A 12681-nucleotide genomic window follows, 5' to 3' on the forward strand; every position below is an offset into this window, starting at 1 on the left:
CAGGATAACGTCAAGCCCGCTGTGGGCAGGGATTGTCTCTCTTTATCGCTGTGTTGTTCCTTCGAAGCGCTCAGTACAGTGCTCTGCACACAGTAGGCGCTCGATGAAGACGATAGGACGAATGAAAAGTTACCCGGAGGATGGTGGTGCTGTCTACGGTGATGGGAAAATCGGGGGGAGGGCAGGGGATGGGTGGGAAGAAGAAGAGTTCCGTTTTGAACTCGGTACTCGTGGGCCACCCGAGTCGAGATGTCTCGAATCAGTCAGCCGGTCAGTCGATCATAGTTATTCGTTCATTTAATCGTATTTATCGAGCGCTTACTACGTGCAGAGCACTGTACTAAGCGCTTGGAGTGAACAATTCGGCCACAGATAGGGACCATCCCTGCCCATTGACGGGCTCACGGTTTATTGAGTGTTTACTGTGTGCAGAGCGCTGTACTAAGCACTTGGGAGAGTAATAATAATGATGATGATGGTATTCGCTAAGCGCTTACTATGGGCCAAGCACTGTTCTAAGCGCTGGGGGAGATAGAAGGTCATCAGGTTGCCCCACGGGGGTTCCCAGTCTTAATCATGAATCTTAATCTGCTTAGAGAAGCAGCGTGGCTCGGTGGAAAGTGTCCGGAGCTGGGAGTCAGAGGTCATGGGTTCGATTCCCGACTCTGCCACTTGTCCGCTGTGTGACTGTGGGCAAGTCACTTCACTTCTCTGTGCCTCGGTTACCTCAACTGTCAAATGGGGATGAAGACTGTGAGCCTCACGTGGGACAACCTGATTCCCCTGTGTCTACCTCAGCGCTTAGAACAGTGCTCTGCACATAGTAAGCGCTTAACAAATATCAACATTATTATTATTATTATTCTCTGTGCCTCAGTTCCCTCATCTGTAAAATGGGGATGAAGACGGTGAGCCCCAGTTGGGACAACCTGATTCCCCTGTGTCTACCCCAGCGCTTAGAACAGTGCTCGGCACATGGTGAGCGCTTAACAGATACCAACATTATTATTACTTCACTTCTCTGGGCCTCAGTTCCCTCATCTTTAAAATGGGGATGAAGACTGTGAGCCTCACGAGTGCCAACCTGATGACCCTGGATCTCCCCCAGCGCTTAGAACAGTGCTCTGCATATAGTAAGCGCTTAAAAAAATACCAACATTATTAGTATTATTATTACACACTCTGCATAAGCACTTGCACTTTCATATACACTCACTCCGACATATCTCAATTCATTCATTCATTCATATAATAGTATTTATTGAGCGCTTACTATGTGCAGAGCACTGTACTAAGCGCTTGGAATGAACAAGTCGGCAACAGATAGAGACGGTCCCTGCCCTCTGACGGGCGCGAGCGGTCTAATCCGGGAGACGGACAGACGAGAACAATGGCAATAAATAGAGTCAAGTCCAATACGCACACAATACACACTCCCACCCATTCGTTCGATCGTATTTATTGAGCGCTTACTCTGTGCACAGCACTGTAACTAAGCGCTTGGAATGAACAATTCAGGCAACAGATAGAGACATCCCTGCCCAACGACGGGGCTCCCGTAAACACACACTCCCACATAGGCACACACCCTCTCGCCCGACACACAACACACTCAGTGGAAAGAGCCCGGGCTTGGGGAGTCAGAGGTCGTGGGTTCGAATCCTGCCTCTGCCACCTGCCTGCTGGGTGACCTTGGGCAAGTCGCTTCACTTCCTCTGGGCCATCAGTTCCCTCATCTGTCAAATGGGGATTAAGAGCGGGGACAACGTGATGACCCTGTATCGACCCCAGTACTTAGAACAGTGCTTGGCACATGGTAAGTGCTTAACAAATGCCATTATTATTATTATTATTATATACACTCCCATAAACACACACTCCCACATATACACACACACCCTCCCCCCCCCCCACATCCTACACACCCCCATCTACCCCCACACTCTCATAGACACACACTTCCATACGCTCACATACCCGCTCCCATAAACACAAAATCCCACATATGCGCACTCACATACATGTAATAATAATAATCATGTTGGTATTTGCTAAGCTCTTCCTATGTGCAGAGCACTATTCTAAGCGCTGGGGAAGATACTGGGTCATCAGGTTGTCCCACGTGGGGCTCCCAGTCTTCATCCCCATTTTCCAAATGAGGTCACTGAGGCCCAGAGAAGCAAAGCGACTCGCCCACAGTCACACAGCTGACAAGTGGCGGAGCCGGGATTCGAACCCATGATCTCTGACTCCCAAGCCCGGGCTCTTGCCACTGAGCCACGTTGCTTCCCCTGTACGCACTCCTGCTCCCATAAACACACACTCCGACATAGGCACACTCACATACATGTACACACCCCCCACTAGTATGCACACAAAGACCCCTAGCCTCACAGGCACCCCCCCAAAAAGCATCACCCAAACATACGCACACATCCACAAATAATAATAATAATAATGTTGGTATCTGTTAAGCGGCTTACTATGTGCGAGCACCGTTCTAAGCGCTGGGGGAGACACAGGGGAATCAGGATGTCCCACGTGGGGCTCACAGTCCTTAATCCCCATTTTACAGATGAGGGAACTGAGGCACAGAGAGTGAAGTGACTTGCCACAGTCACACAGCTGACAAGGGGCAGAGCAGACATTCGAACTCATGACCTCTGACTCCAAAGCCCCGTGCTCTCTTGCCACTGAGCCACGCTGCTTCTCTACAAGCACAAGCTTCTCACAAACCCAAAGAGGCAAAACCCACCCACCCAAATAGAAAAAACCCAAGCAGCCCCCCCCCCAAGTCCCACACCCGGACCCCCAGAGAGACACACACAAGTACACAAATTGACCCCCGGACCACAATTCCTGTTCCAGAGGCCGGTGAGAGCTCGGCCTTCCACTCGTTCATCCATTCATTTAATGGTATTTCTTGAGCGCTCACTGTGTGCGGAGCACTGGACCAAGGACTTGGGAGGGGACCCTACGACGATGACCGTAGCGGTGTTTGTCAAGTGCTTACTGTGTGCCAACCTCCCCGGCCTCCACCTCCCTCTTCCTTCACGCCTCCTTTCGCCGAAACGTAAACCCGCCGAGGAAAACGGGCCCAAGCAAAACAAACAATTTGGCTGGGCGCAGGAAAAAAAAACACACCATGTGGCGGGTGGGGTGTGTGTTGTGTGTGTCTGTGTGTGTTTGTGTTTGAGTCCAGAGCACCCTCCCACGCAGGCCCTGCTGTCCAAGAATCCAAGAAGGAGCCGCACTTGGGCAGGAAATGGTTCTGGTCGCCTTCATCCATCGCTCACACTCTCTGTCTCTCTCTGTGTCTCTTTCTCTAGCTCTCTATCTTTCTCTGTCTCACTCTCTGTCTCTCTCTGTGTCTCTTTCTCTGTCTCTCTATCTTTCTCTGTCTCACTCTCTGTCTCTCTCTGTGTCTCTTTCTCTGTCTCTCTATCTTTCTCTGTCTCACTCTCTGTCTCTGTCTTGCTCTGTCTCTCTTGCTCTCTGCCCTTCTTTCTCTGTCTCACTCTCTATCTCTGCCAGGCTCTCTTTTTCTGTCTGTCTCTGGATCTCTCCCTTTCTCTGTCTCTCTCTGTCTCCCTTCTCTCTCTGTGTCTCTCCCTTTCTCTGTCTTTCTCTCTCTCTCTCTTTTCTCTGCCTCTTTCTGTCCCTCTTTTTCTCTCTGTGTCTCTCTGTGTCTCTCCCTTTTCTCTCCCTCTTTCTGTCTCTCTCTTCCTCTCTGGGTGTCTCCCTTTCTTTGTCTCTCTTTTTCTGTCTTTCCCCTGTGTATCTCTCCCTTTCTCTGTCTCTCTCTGTCTCTCTTTTCTCTCTGTGTCTCTCCCTTTCTCTGTCTCTCTGTCTCTTTTCTCTGCTTTTCTCTGCCTCTTTCTGTCCCTCTCTTCCTCTCTGGGTCTCTCCCTTTCTTTGTCTCTCTTTTTCTGTCTTTCCCCTGAGTATCTCTCCCCTTCTCTGTCTCTGTCTCTCTTTCTCTCTGTGTCTCTCCCTTTCTCTGTCTCTCTGTCTTTCTTTTCTCTGCCTCTTTCTGTCCCTCTTTTGCTCTCTGTGTCTCTCCCTTTCTCTCCCTTTCTGTCTCGCTCTTTCTCTCAGGGTCTCCCCCTTTCTCTGTCTCTCTGTCTCTGCCTTTCCCTCTGTGTCTCTCCCTTTCTCTGTCTCTTTCTGTCTTTCTTTTCTCTGCTTGTCTGCCTCCTTCTGTCTCTCTTTTCTCTCTGTCTCTCTCCCTTTCTCTGTCTCTCTCCCTTTCTCTGTCTCTCTTTTCTCTGCCTTTCTCTGCCTCTTTCTGTCCCTCTTTTTCTCTGTTTCTTTCGGTCTCTGTCTTTCTCTGGCTCTCTTTCCTCTGCCTTTTTCTGTCTCTCATTTTCTCTCTGTGTCTCTCTGTGTCTTTCTGTCTCTGTCTTTCTCTGGCTCTCCATCTTTCTCTGGCTCACTCTGTCTCTCTGACTTTCTCTTTTTCTCTCTCTTTCTCTCTGTATCTCTATCTCTGTCTTTCTCTGTCTCACTCTCTGTCTTTGTCTCACTCTGTCTCTTTCTCTCTCTGTGCCTCTATGTCTCTTTCTTTCTCGCGCTCTCTCTGTCTGTCTCTCTCTGTCTCTTTCTGTCTCTGTATCTATCTCTGTGTTTCTCTATCTCAGTCTCTCTCTCTCTCTGTCTCTCTCTGTCCCTGACTCTCTCTGTGTCTCTCTTTCTCTCAGTCTCTCTCTGTCTTTCTCTCTTTCCCAGGGAAGGCAGGACAGCCAAGACCCTAATCTCCTTCTCGCTATTCGTCCTCTTGTAAACTCTTCTAAGGATGGCCTCAATTCGGGGCTTTCTCCATACCAAGCACTGTGCTAAGCGCTGGAGTAGACAGCCGGCAATCAGGCCGGACACAGCCCCCACTCCCCACAGGCTCGCAGCGTCCTGGGAAGGGAGAGTAGGGATTGAATGCCCATTTTACAGAGGGGGAAACTGAGGCCAGGAGCAGTGAGGTGACTCTCTGGCCAGTGCCAGAATTGGGGGTCCACCCACATGTCGCCGGATTCGGCCCTGGCCCTTCTCCTCCTCCTCCTTCTCCTCGCCTCTTCCCTTCCTCCCATTCATTCAATCATTCAGTCGTAATTATTGAGAGCTAACTGTGTGCCGAGCACTGTACCAAACACTTGGGAAAGTACAAAACAACAATAACCATAATGGTATTTGTTAAGCACCTACTCTGTGCCAGGCACCGTACTAAGCGTCGGGGAGGATATGAGCCAATTGGGTTGGACATAATCTCTGTCCCCCATGGGGCTCCCAGTCTTCATCCCCATTTTCCAGATGAGGTCACTGAGGCCCAGAGAAGCGAAGTGACTTGCCCAAGCTCACACAGCAGACAAGTGGTAGAGCTGGGATTAGAACCCATGACCTTATGACTCCCAGGCTCGGGCTCTACCCATTAGGCCATACTGCTTCTCAACACAACAACGGACACATTTGTTGCCCCAAACGAGCTTATTATTATTGTTATTATTATTATTACCATCCAGGTGTACATCCCAGGGAGAGTCAGGCGGCTCAGAGCCCCCCGTAGCCTGCACCCCAGAATCTCCAGACCCCCCAGGACCCCTCAGAACCCAGACCCCCACCCCACTGGACCCCAGAGCCCCCGTCCAGCTCCACACCCGGCGCCGGACACTCCAACCCGAGGACTTGGTCCGAGAAAGCCCAGCACAAATAGGACCCTCCCCGAGCCCTCCCGCCCCTCAGCCTCTGTCACCCCTAATAATAATAATAATAATGACGGTATTTGTTAAGCGCTTACTACATGCCGAGGACCATTCTAAGCGCTGGGGGAGATACAAGGTCATCAGGCTGTCCCCCGTGGGGCTCACCGTCTTCATCCCCATTTTCCAGATGAGGTCACTGAGGCCCAGAGAAGTGAAGTGGCTTGCCCTAGCTTCCACAGCAGACAAGTGGCGGAGCCGGGATAAGAACCCACGTCTCCTGCCTCCCAAGCTCTGTCCTTCCCTTGTTCCCCGTTGCCCTCCACTTCGTCCCCCCCGCCCCAACTCCCAGATGTTCCCACCTCCTCCCGTTTCGCCCCACGGCCTCTAACTCTGCTGACAGCCCACTAACTCTCTCGTTGACTTTTCCCTTGCCAAAATCCCAATACCCCCTGCCCCCTGCCCCCTGCCAAGCCATGCCCACCTCCCACCACTGCCCCTGAGCCGTCCAGCCCCGGGAAGACGGCGTCCTCGGCCTCCGAGCTTTGAAGGAACCGGCCCAGTGGGCCCCGAGGCCCTGTCCACTCTTCCCTCCTTCCCTCCCTCGCTCCGCCTCTCTCCGTGATCTCCGAAGCGCGGTTCTTTCTGGACCCCGGCCACCCATGGACCATCTGGTCGCCCCTCCGGGAAGGAGCTTCAGGAAGAGAGGGAGCGTCGGTGAACCTTTCGGGCCTCGGTGAACCGTCCAGCTCCTGGCTGCCCAGGACACGTCTGGAACCTCGTGCTGGGATTGCGGGAAGGCCGGACCCGCGTGCTCTCCTCCTTCCCTCCCTTCTCCTTCCCTTTTTCCTCGCTTTTCCCTCCCTTTTCTCTCTTTTCTCCCTCCCTGTCTCCCTTCCTCCCTCGCCTTGCTCCTCACCCCCACTCCCTCGAGCTCCAGAGCTCCATTCTGCCCAAAGCTGGTCGCTGGGTGAAGCTGGAGCTGTGAGCAGACCCACTGGGGTAGCTCTGTCTCCACCCATTCTGGATCTGTGTGGGGCCACTCTGGAGCTCAGGGAAGACCCACTCTGGAAATCTTCCGGAACCCATCCCGGAGCTCCGCGTGGACCCGCTCTGCAGCTCTGGAGCTCTGTCCAGACCCATTCTGGGGCCCTACGTGAACCTGCTCTGGAGCTCAGGACAGAAAATCAGAATATCAGAGGTCATGGGTTTCTAATCCCCGCTCCGCCGCTTGTCTGCTGTGTGACTTTGGGCAAGTCACTTCACTTCTCTGGGCCTCAGTGACCTCATCTGGAAAACGGGGATGAAGACCGGGACCCCACGGGGGACAACCTGATCACCTTGTATCCCCCGGCGCTTAGAATAGTGCTTTGCACATGGTAAGCGCTCAACAAATACCACCGTCATTATTATTGGTGGATGGAGCCCGGGCCTGGGAGTCAAAAGGACCTGGGTTCTTATCCCGGCTCCACCATTTGTCGGCTGTGAGACCTCGAGCAAGTCACTTCACTTCTCTGGCCTCAGTTCCCTCATCTGAAAGATGGGAATTAATAATCTGAGCCCCGTGTGGGCTCAACCCAATTATCTTGTACCTACCCCAGCGCTTAGAACGGAGACTGGCTCAGAGTAAGCGCTTAACAAACACCACAATTATCATCATTATTATTATTAATATGCTCACCGTCGGCAGGGAATGTTTATCGTTCTATTGTTTTGCACACCGACATTTTACCGAGCACTTGGGGAGCGTGCGGTACGGCAATAAACAGACACATTCCCTGCCCACAAGGAGCTTAGTCTAGAGGGGGAGAGGCAGACACGAATAGAAATCAATAAATGACAGATACGGACAGAAGTGGTGTGGGGTTGGAAGAAGGGAGCAAGTCAGGGTGACGCAGAAGGGGGCGGGAGAAGAGGAAAAGGGGGGCTTAGTCAGGGAAAGCAACTGAAGTCGATTGAATCGACCGTTCCAGGTCCAGGCTGATTTCCAAAACCATTAGCGACAACCTCGCCTCCCTGCTCTCCGCTTCCCCACTGCAGGGGTTTGAGGATAAAGAGGGAAGGGAGGGAGGAAAGGAGGGAAGGAGGGAGGAGAGAGGGAGAGGTCTGGCCTAATCCCAACCCCAACCACTGACCCTAACCCCTGCCCGGCTCGGATCCACCCTCTGCCCGTCTGGTCACCACCGTGGGCCATGAATCAGCCCCGGGTGGGCGGAGAGGGGGAGAGAGAGCCAGGGTGGGGTGTGGCGGAGGGCCCGAGTCAGATGAAGGAGTTTGTTTATCTGGACTAAAACCTCCTCGCCGAGTCTCCGAGATTCCGTCCGAGCCGAGACCGTTTTAGACAACGTCCTCGGCAACAGACCCCGTTGATTAAACAAAAACAAACCGGGCCGGAACTCTGGCCGGGACTCCGGGCCAGAAATTCTTGCAGTTGCGTGAGAGTGGGATGGACGTCGACGGGCCGGGGCGGAAGGGGCCGGGGACGGCCCTGGCCTCGGGGGGCACCCGACGATTCTCCCTGCGGGGGGGACGGCCGGTCTGGGGAGAGGTGGTCGAGGGGGGCCGGAGCGCAACCAGGGAACAGGGAGAGCAGCGCGGGGTGATTCCAGATTCCCACGGGGCCCGTCCCCCTCGTCCGACGCCCCGGGCCCTTCTTCCCTCCGAGTCCTTCCCCTCCGTTGGCTGCTGTATCCGGCAGCCGGGGCCTAACCCTGTGACCCCTGACACCATGACTCCACCTGAACCACCGGGGCCTAGGCCCTCGGCCCGGTCACTCGGGGTTTTGGTGGTGGCCGAGAACTTTTTTAGGGTCCCGAAGTGGGATTCCCTCCCACCTCTCTCTAACCCCCCTGCAGACCTTCCCCCCAGGCAGTCGAGTTTATTGAGCACTTATTGATTGCACAGCACTGGACTTTAGGACTTGGGCCAGGACAATATAACAATATAACAGACCCATTCCCTGCCCACCACGAGCTTACAGTCGAGACGGGGAGACGGACATGAGTAGAAATAAGTAAAACGAGAGATGCGGACATAAGCGGTGTGGGGCCGTGAAGGGGGATGAATAAAGGGAGCAAGTCGGGGCGACGCAGAGGGAGCGAGAGAAGAGGGAAAGGAGAGCTTAGGGAAGGCCTCTTGGAGGAGATAAGGTTTTTTTTAGCCTTCCCCAAATAACTCCTGGAACCCCAAATCTCACCCCCAGCTGTTGTCAGAGCTTGAGTCCCCAAATGTCTCCATTCGTGACACAGCTATTCCATCCCGACATGGGATGCATCCCTTTCTGTCACCTCCTCATCCTTTCTCCTCTTCAGCTTAATGTCCCTCTCCCCCCAGCTCACTGTGGGCAGGGAACATATCTGCTAATTCTGCTGTATCGTACTCTCCTAAGCGCTTAGCGCAGTTCTTTAACTCTGCTCTCTCTTCTGCCCAACGAAATTATTTCTCCACCCTTATCGGCACCCATGCCCCATCGCCCTCGCCAGTTGTTCCGGACGTTTGACTCCCTCCTCAGGCCCCCAGTCCTCCCACCTCCCACATCGATTGTTCCCAGTGAGCTGCCCACTTATTTTAGTAAGAAAACTGGCACTATCAGGCGTCAGCCCTCTAAAATCTCCCCTGTCCCTCCTCAGTCCCACCCGCTTCCGATCCCTCTTCAACTCTCCCATCCTTCCCAGCGGGATCTTCAGAGGAGCTCTCCTGCCTTCTCTCAACATCCACCCCCTTCACCTGCACATCCGACCCCATTCCTTCGCACCTTATCACAACTCTCGGCCCCTCCCTTCTCCCTTCCCTAACCATTCACCCTCCAATGGCTTCTTCCCCACTGCTTTCCAACATGCCCGTGTCTCCCCCTATGCTAATAAAACCCTCCCTCGGCCCCCACGGCTCCCTCCGGTTATCGCCCCGTCTCCCTCCTCCCGTTCCTCTCCAGACTCCTCGATCGAGTCATCTGTGTCAACTGCCTCAAATTCCTCTTCTACAATCCTCTCCTGGCCCCCTTCCAATCTGGCTTCCGCCCCTCCACTCCACAGAAACGGCCTCCTTCTTGCCAAATCCAACGGCCTCTACTCCATCCTGAGCCTCCTCGACCTCTCGGCTGCCTTCGACACTGTGGGCCACCCACTTCTGGAAACGTTAGCCAACCTCGGTTTCGCTGACCCCGTCCTCTCCCGGTTCTCCTCTCATCTCTCCGGCCGCTCCTTCTCCGTCTCCTCGGGGGCTCCTCCTCCGCCTCCCACCCCCTCACCGTGGGGGTCCCTCGAGGCTCGGTTCCGGGTCGCTCTCTCTTCTCCATCTCCACCGGCTCCCTCGGAGAACTCGTCCGCTCCCACGGCTTCGATTCCCACCTCTACGTGGATGAATCCCAAATCTCCCTCTCCAACCCTCGTCTCTCTCCATCTCTGCAGTCTCACATCTCCTCCTGCCTTCGGGACATCTCTACTTAGCTGTCCACCCGTCACCTCGAACTTAACATGTCTAAAACAGAGCTCTTTATCTTCCCTCCCAAACGCAGTCCTCCGGACTTTCCTATCACTGCAGACAGCACCACCATCCTTCCTGTCTCACAAACTTGTAACCTTGGCATTTTCCTCAACTCTTCTCTCTCATTCAACCCAGATATGCAATCCATCGCTAAATCCTGTCCATCCCACCTTCACAACATCGCTAAAATCCGCCCTTTCCTCTCCATCCAAACGGCTACCAAGTCAATCCTCTCCCTCCTGGATGACGGCATCGGCCTCCTCACTGACGTCCCAACCTCCCGCCTCTTCCCACTTCAGTCCATACCTCGCTCTGCTGCCCGCATCATTTTTCTACAAAAACGTTCAGACCATGTCACCCCTCTCCTCAAAAAACTCCAGCGGTTGCCCATCCGTCTCCTCATCAAACAAAAACTCCTCACCGTTAGCTTTAAAGCCCCCGGCCCCCGCCCCGTCCTCCCTCCCGTCCCTTCCGTCCTCCTCCCCGGCGGCCCGCACGCCCCGCTCCTTTCACGCCAACCTCCTCCCCGGGCCTCCATCTCGCCCGTCCCGCCACCGACCCCCGGCCCACGTCCCCCCGTCTCCGGCCCGGAATTCCCTCTCTCCTCAAATCCCACAGACGATTCCTCCCCCCCCCCCCCATTCAAAGCCTTACTGAAGGTCCACCTCCTCCGAGAGGCCTTCCCCGACCGCGCCCTCCTCTCCTCTTCTCCCCCTCCCTTCCGCGTCACCCCGACTCGCTCCCTTTCTCCATCCCCCCCACCCCAGCCCTGCCACTGCTTATGTCCACATCTCTTATTTATTTAATTGTATTGCTGTCTGTCTCTCTCGCCCCTTGACTGTCAGCTCGTTGCCGGCAGGGAATGCGTCTGTTTACTGTTGCCATTGTACTCTCCCAGTAATGATAATAATCATAATGATGGCATTTGTTAAGTGCTTACTACGTGCCAAGCACCGTTCTAAGCACTGAGAGAGACACGAGGTCATCAGGATGTCCCACGTGGGGCTCACGGTCTTCATCCCCATTTTACAGATGAGGGAACGGAGGCGCAGAGAAGTGAAGTGACTTGCCCAAAGTCACACAGCTGACAAGCGGCGGAGACGGGATTAGAACCCATGACCTCTGACTCCCAAGCTCGGCCTCTTTCCACTGAGCCACGCTGCCGTTCTTAGCGCTTAGTGCTCTGCGCACAGTAAGTGCTCAGTAAATATGATTGAATGAATGAATGAATGCTCCACAAAAAAGCAGGGCGATTTAGTGGGTAGAGCCTGGGCCTGGGAGTCTGAAGGACACGGATTCTAATCCTGGTTGTTTCACCTGTCTGCTGTGTGATCTTGGGCAAGTCACTTGACTTCTCTGGGCCTCAGTTCCCTCATCTGGAAAATGGGGATGGAGACTGTGAGTCCCACGTGACACAGGGACTGTGTCCAACCCCATTTGCTTGGATCCACCCCAGTGCTTAAGTAGAGTGCCTGGCACACAGTAAGTGCTTAACAAATTCCATATTAATTAGTATCATCATTATTATTATTATTCTTGAGGGCTTACTATGTGCCAAGCACTGTTTTAAGCACTGGGGTAGATACAAGCTAATCAGACTGGACACAGAACCCATCTTACCTGGGGCTCCCCCTCTTCATCCCCATTTTCCTGATGAGGCAGCTGAGGCCCAGCTTAGCGCAGTGACTTGCCCACGGTGGCCCAGCCAGCACGCGACTGCGAGCCCGTTGTGAGTAGGGATCGTCTCTATCTGTTGCCGAATTGTACTTTCCCAGCGCTTAGTACAGTGCCCTGCACACAGTGAGCGCTCAATCCACACGATCGAACGAATGAATGTGGCGGAGGTGGGATTAGAACCCACCCCAGAGGCAGCGCGGCTCGGTGGAAAGAGCCCGGGCTTGGGAGTCGGAGGTGGTGGGTTCTAATCCCGGCTCTGCCGCTTATCAGCTGGGTGGCTCGGGGCAAGTCGCTTCACTTCTCTGGGCCTCAGTGACCTCATCTGGAAAATGGGGATGAAGACCGTGAGCCCACGGGAGACAACCTGTCACTTGTCAGCTGTGTGACTGTGGGCAAGTCACTTAACTTCTCGGTGCCTCAGTTCCCTCATCTGTAAAATGGGGATGAAGACCGTGAGCCCCACGTGGGACAACCTGCTGGCCCTGTATCTCTCCCAGCGCTTAGAACAGTGCTCTGCACCTAGTGAGCGCTTAACAAATACCAACATTATTATTAACCTGATCACCCTGTATCTACCCAGCACTGAGAACGGTGTTTGGCCCATAGCAATAATATTAATAATAATGATAATAATAATAAAATACCAACGTGACTCTTATTATTATCAGAACCCAGGACTCAGCACACAGTAAGCGCTCAGAAAATATCGGCGGGCCAGCGACAGAGCCAGGAGTACAGTGCTAAGCGCTTAGAACAGTGCTCCGCGCACAGTAAGCGCTCAGTAAATACGACCGCTTAGGAGGCTCCATCCGCTCAGCCACGCCGCTCCTCTCCA

The sequence above is a fragment of the Ornithorhynchus anatinus genome, chromosome 2, assembly GCF_004115215.2.
Source record: "Ornithorhynchus anatinus isolate Pmale09 chromosome 2, mOrnAna1.pri.v4, whole genome shotgun sequence".
NCBI lineage: Eukaryota > Metazoa > Chordata > Mammalia > Monotremata > Ornithorhynchidae > Ornithorhynchus > Ornithorhynchus anatinus.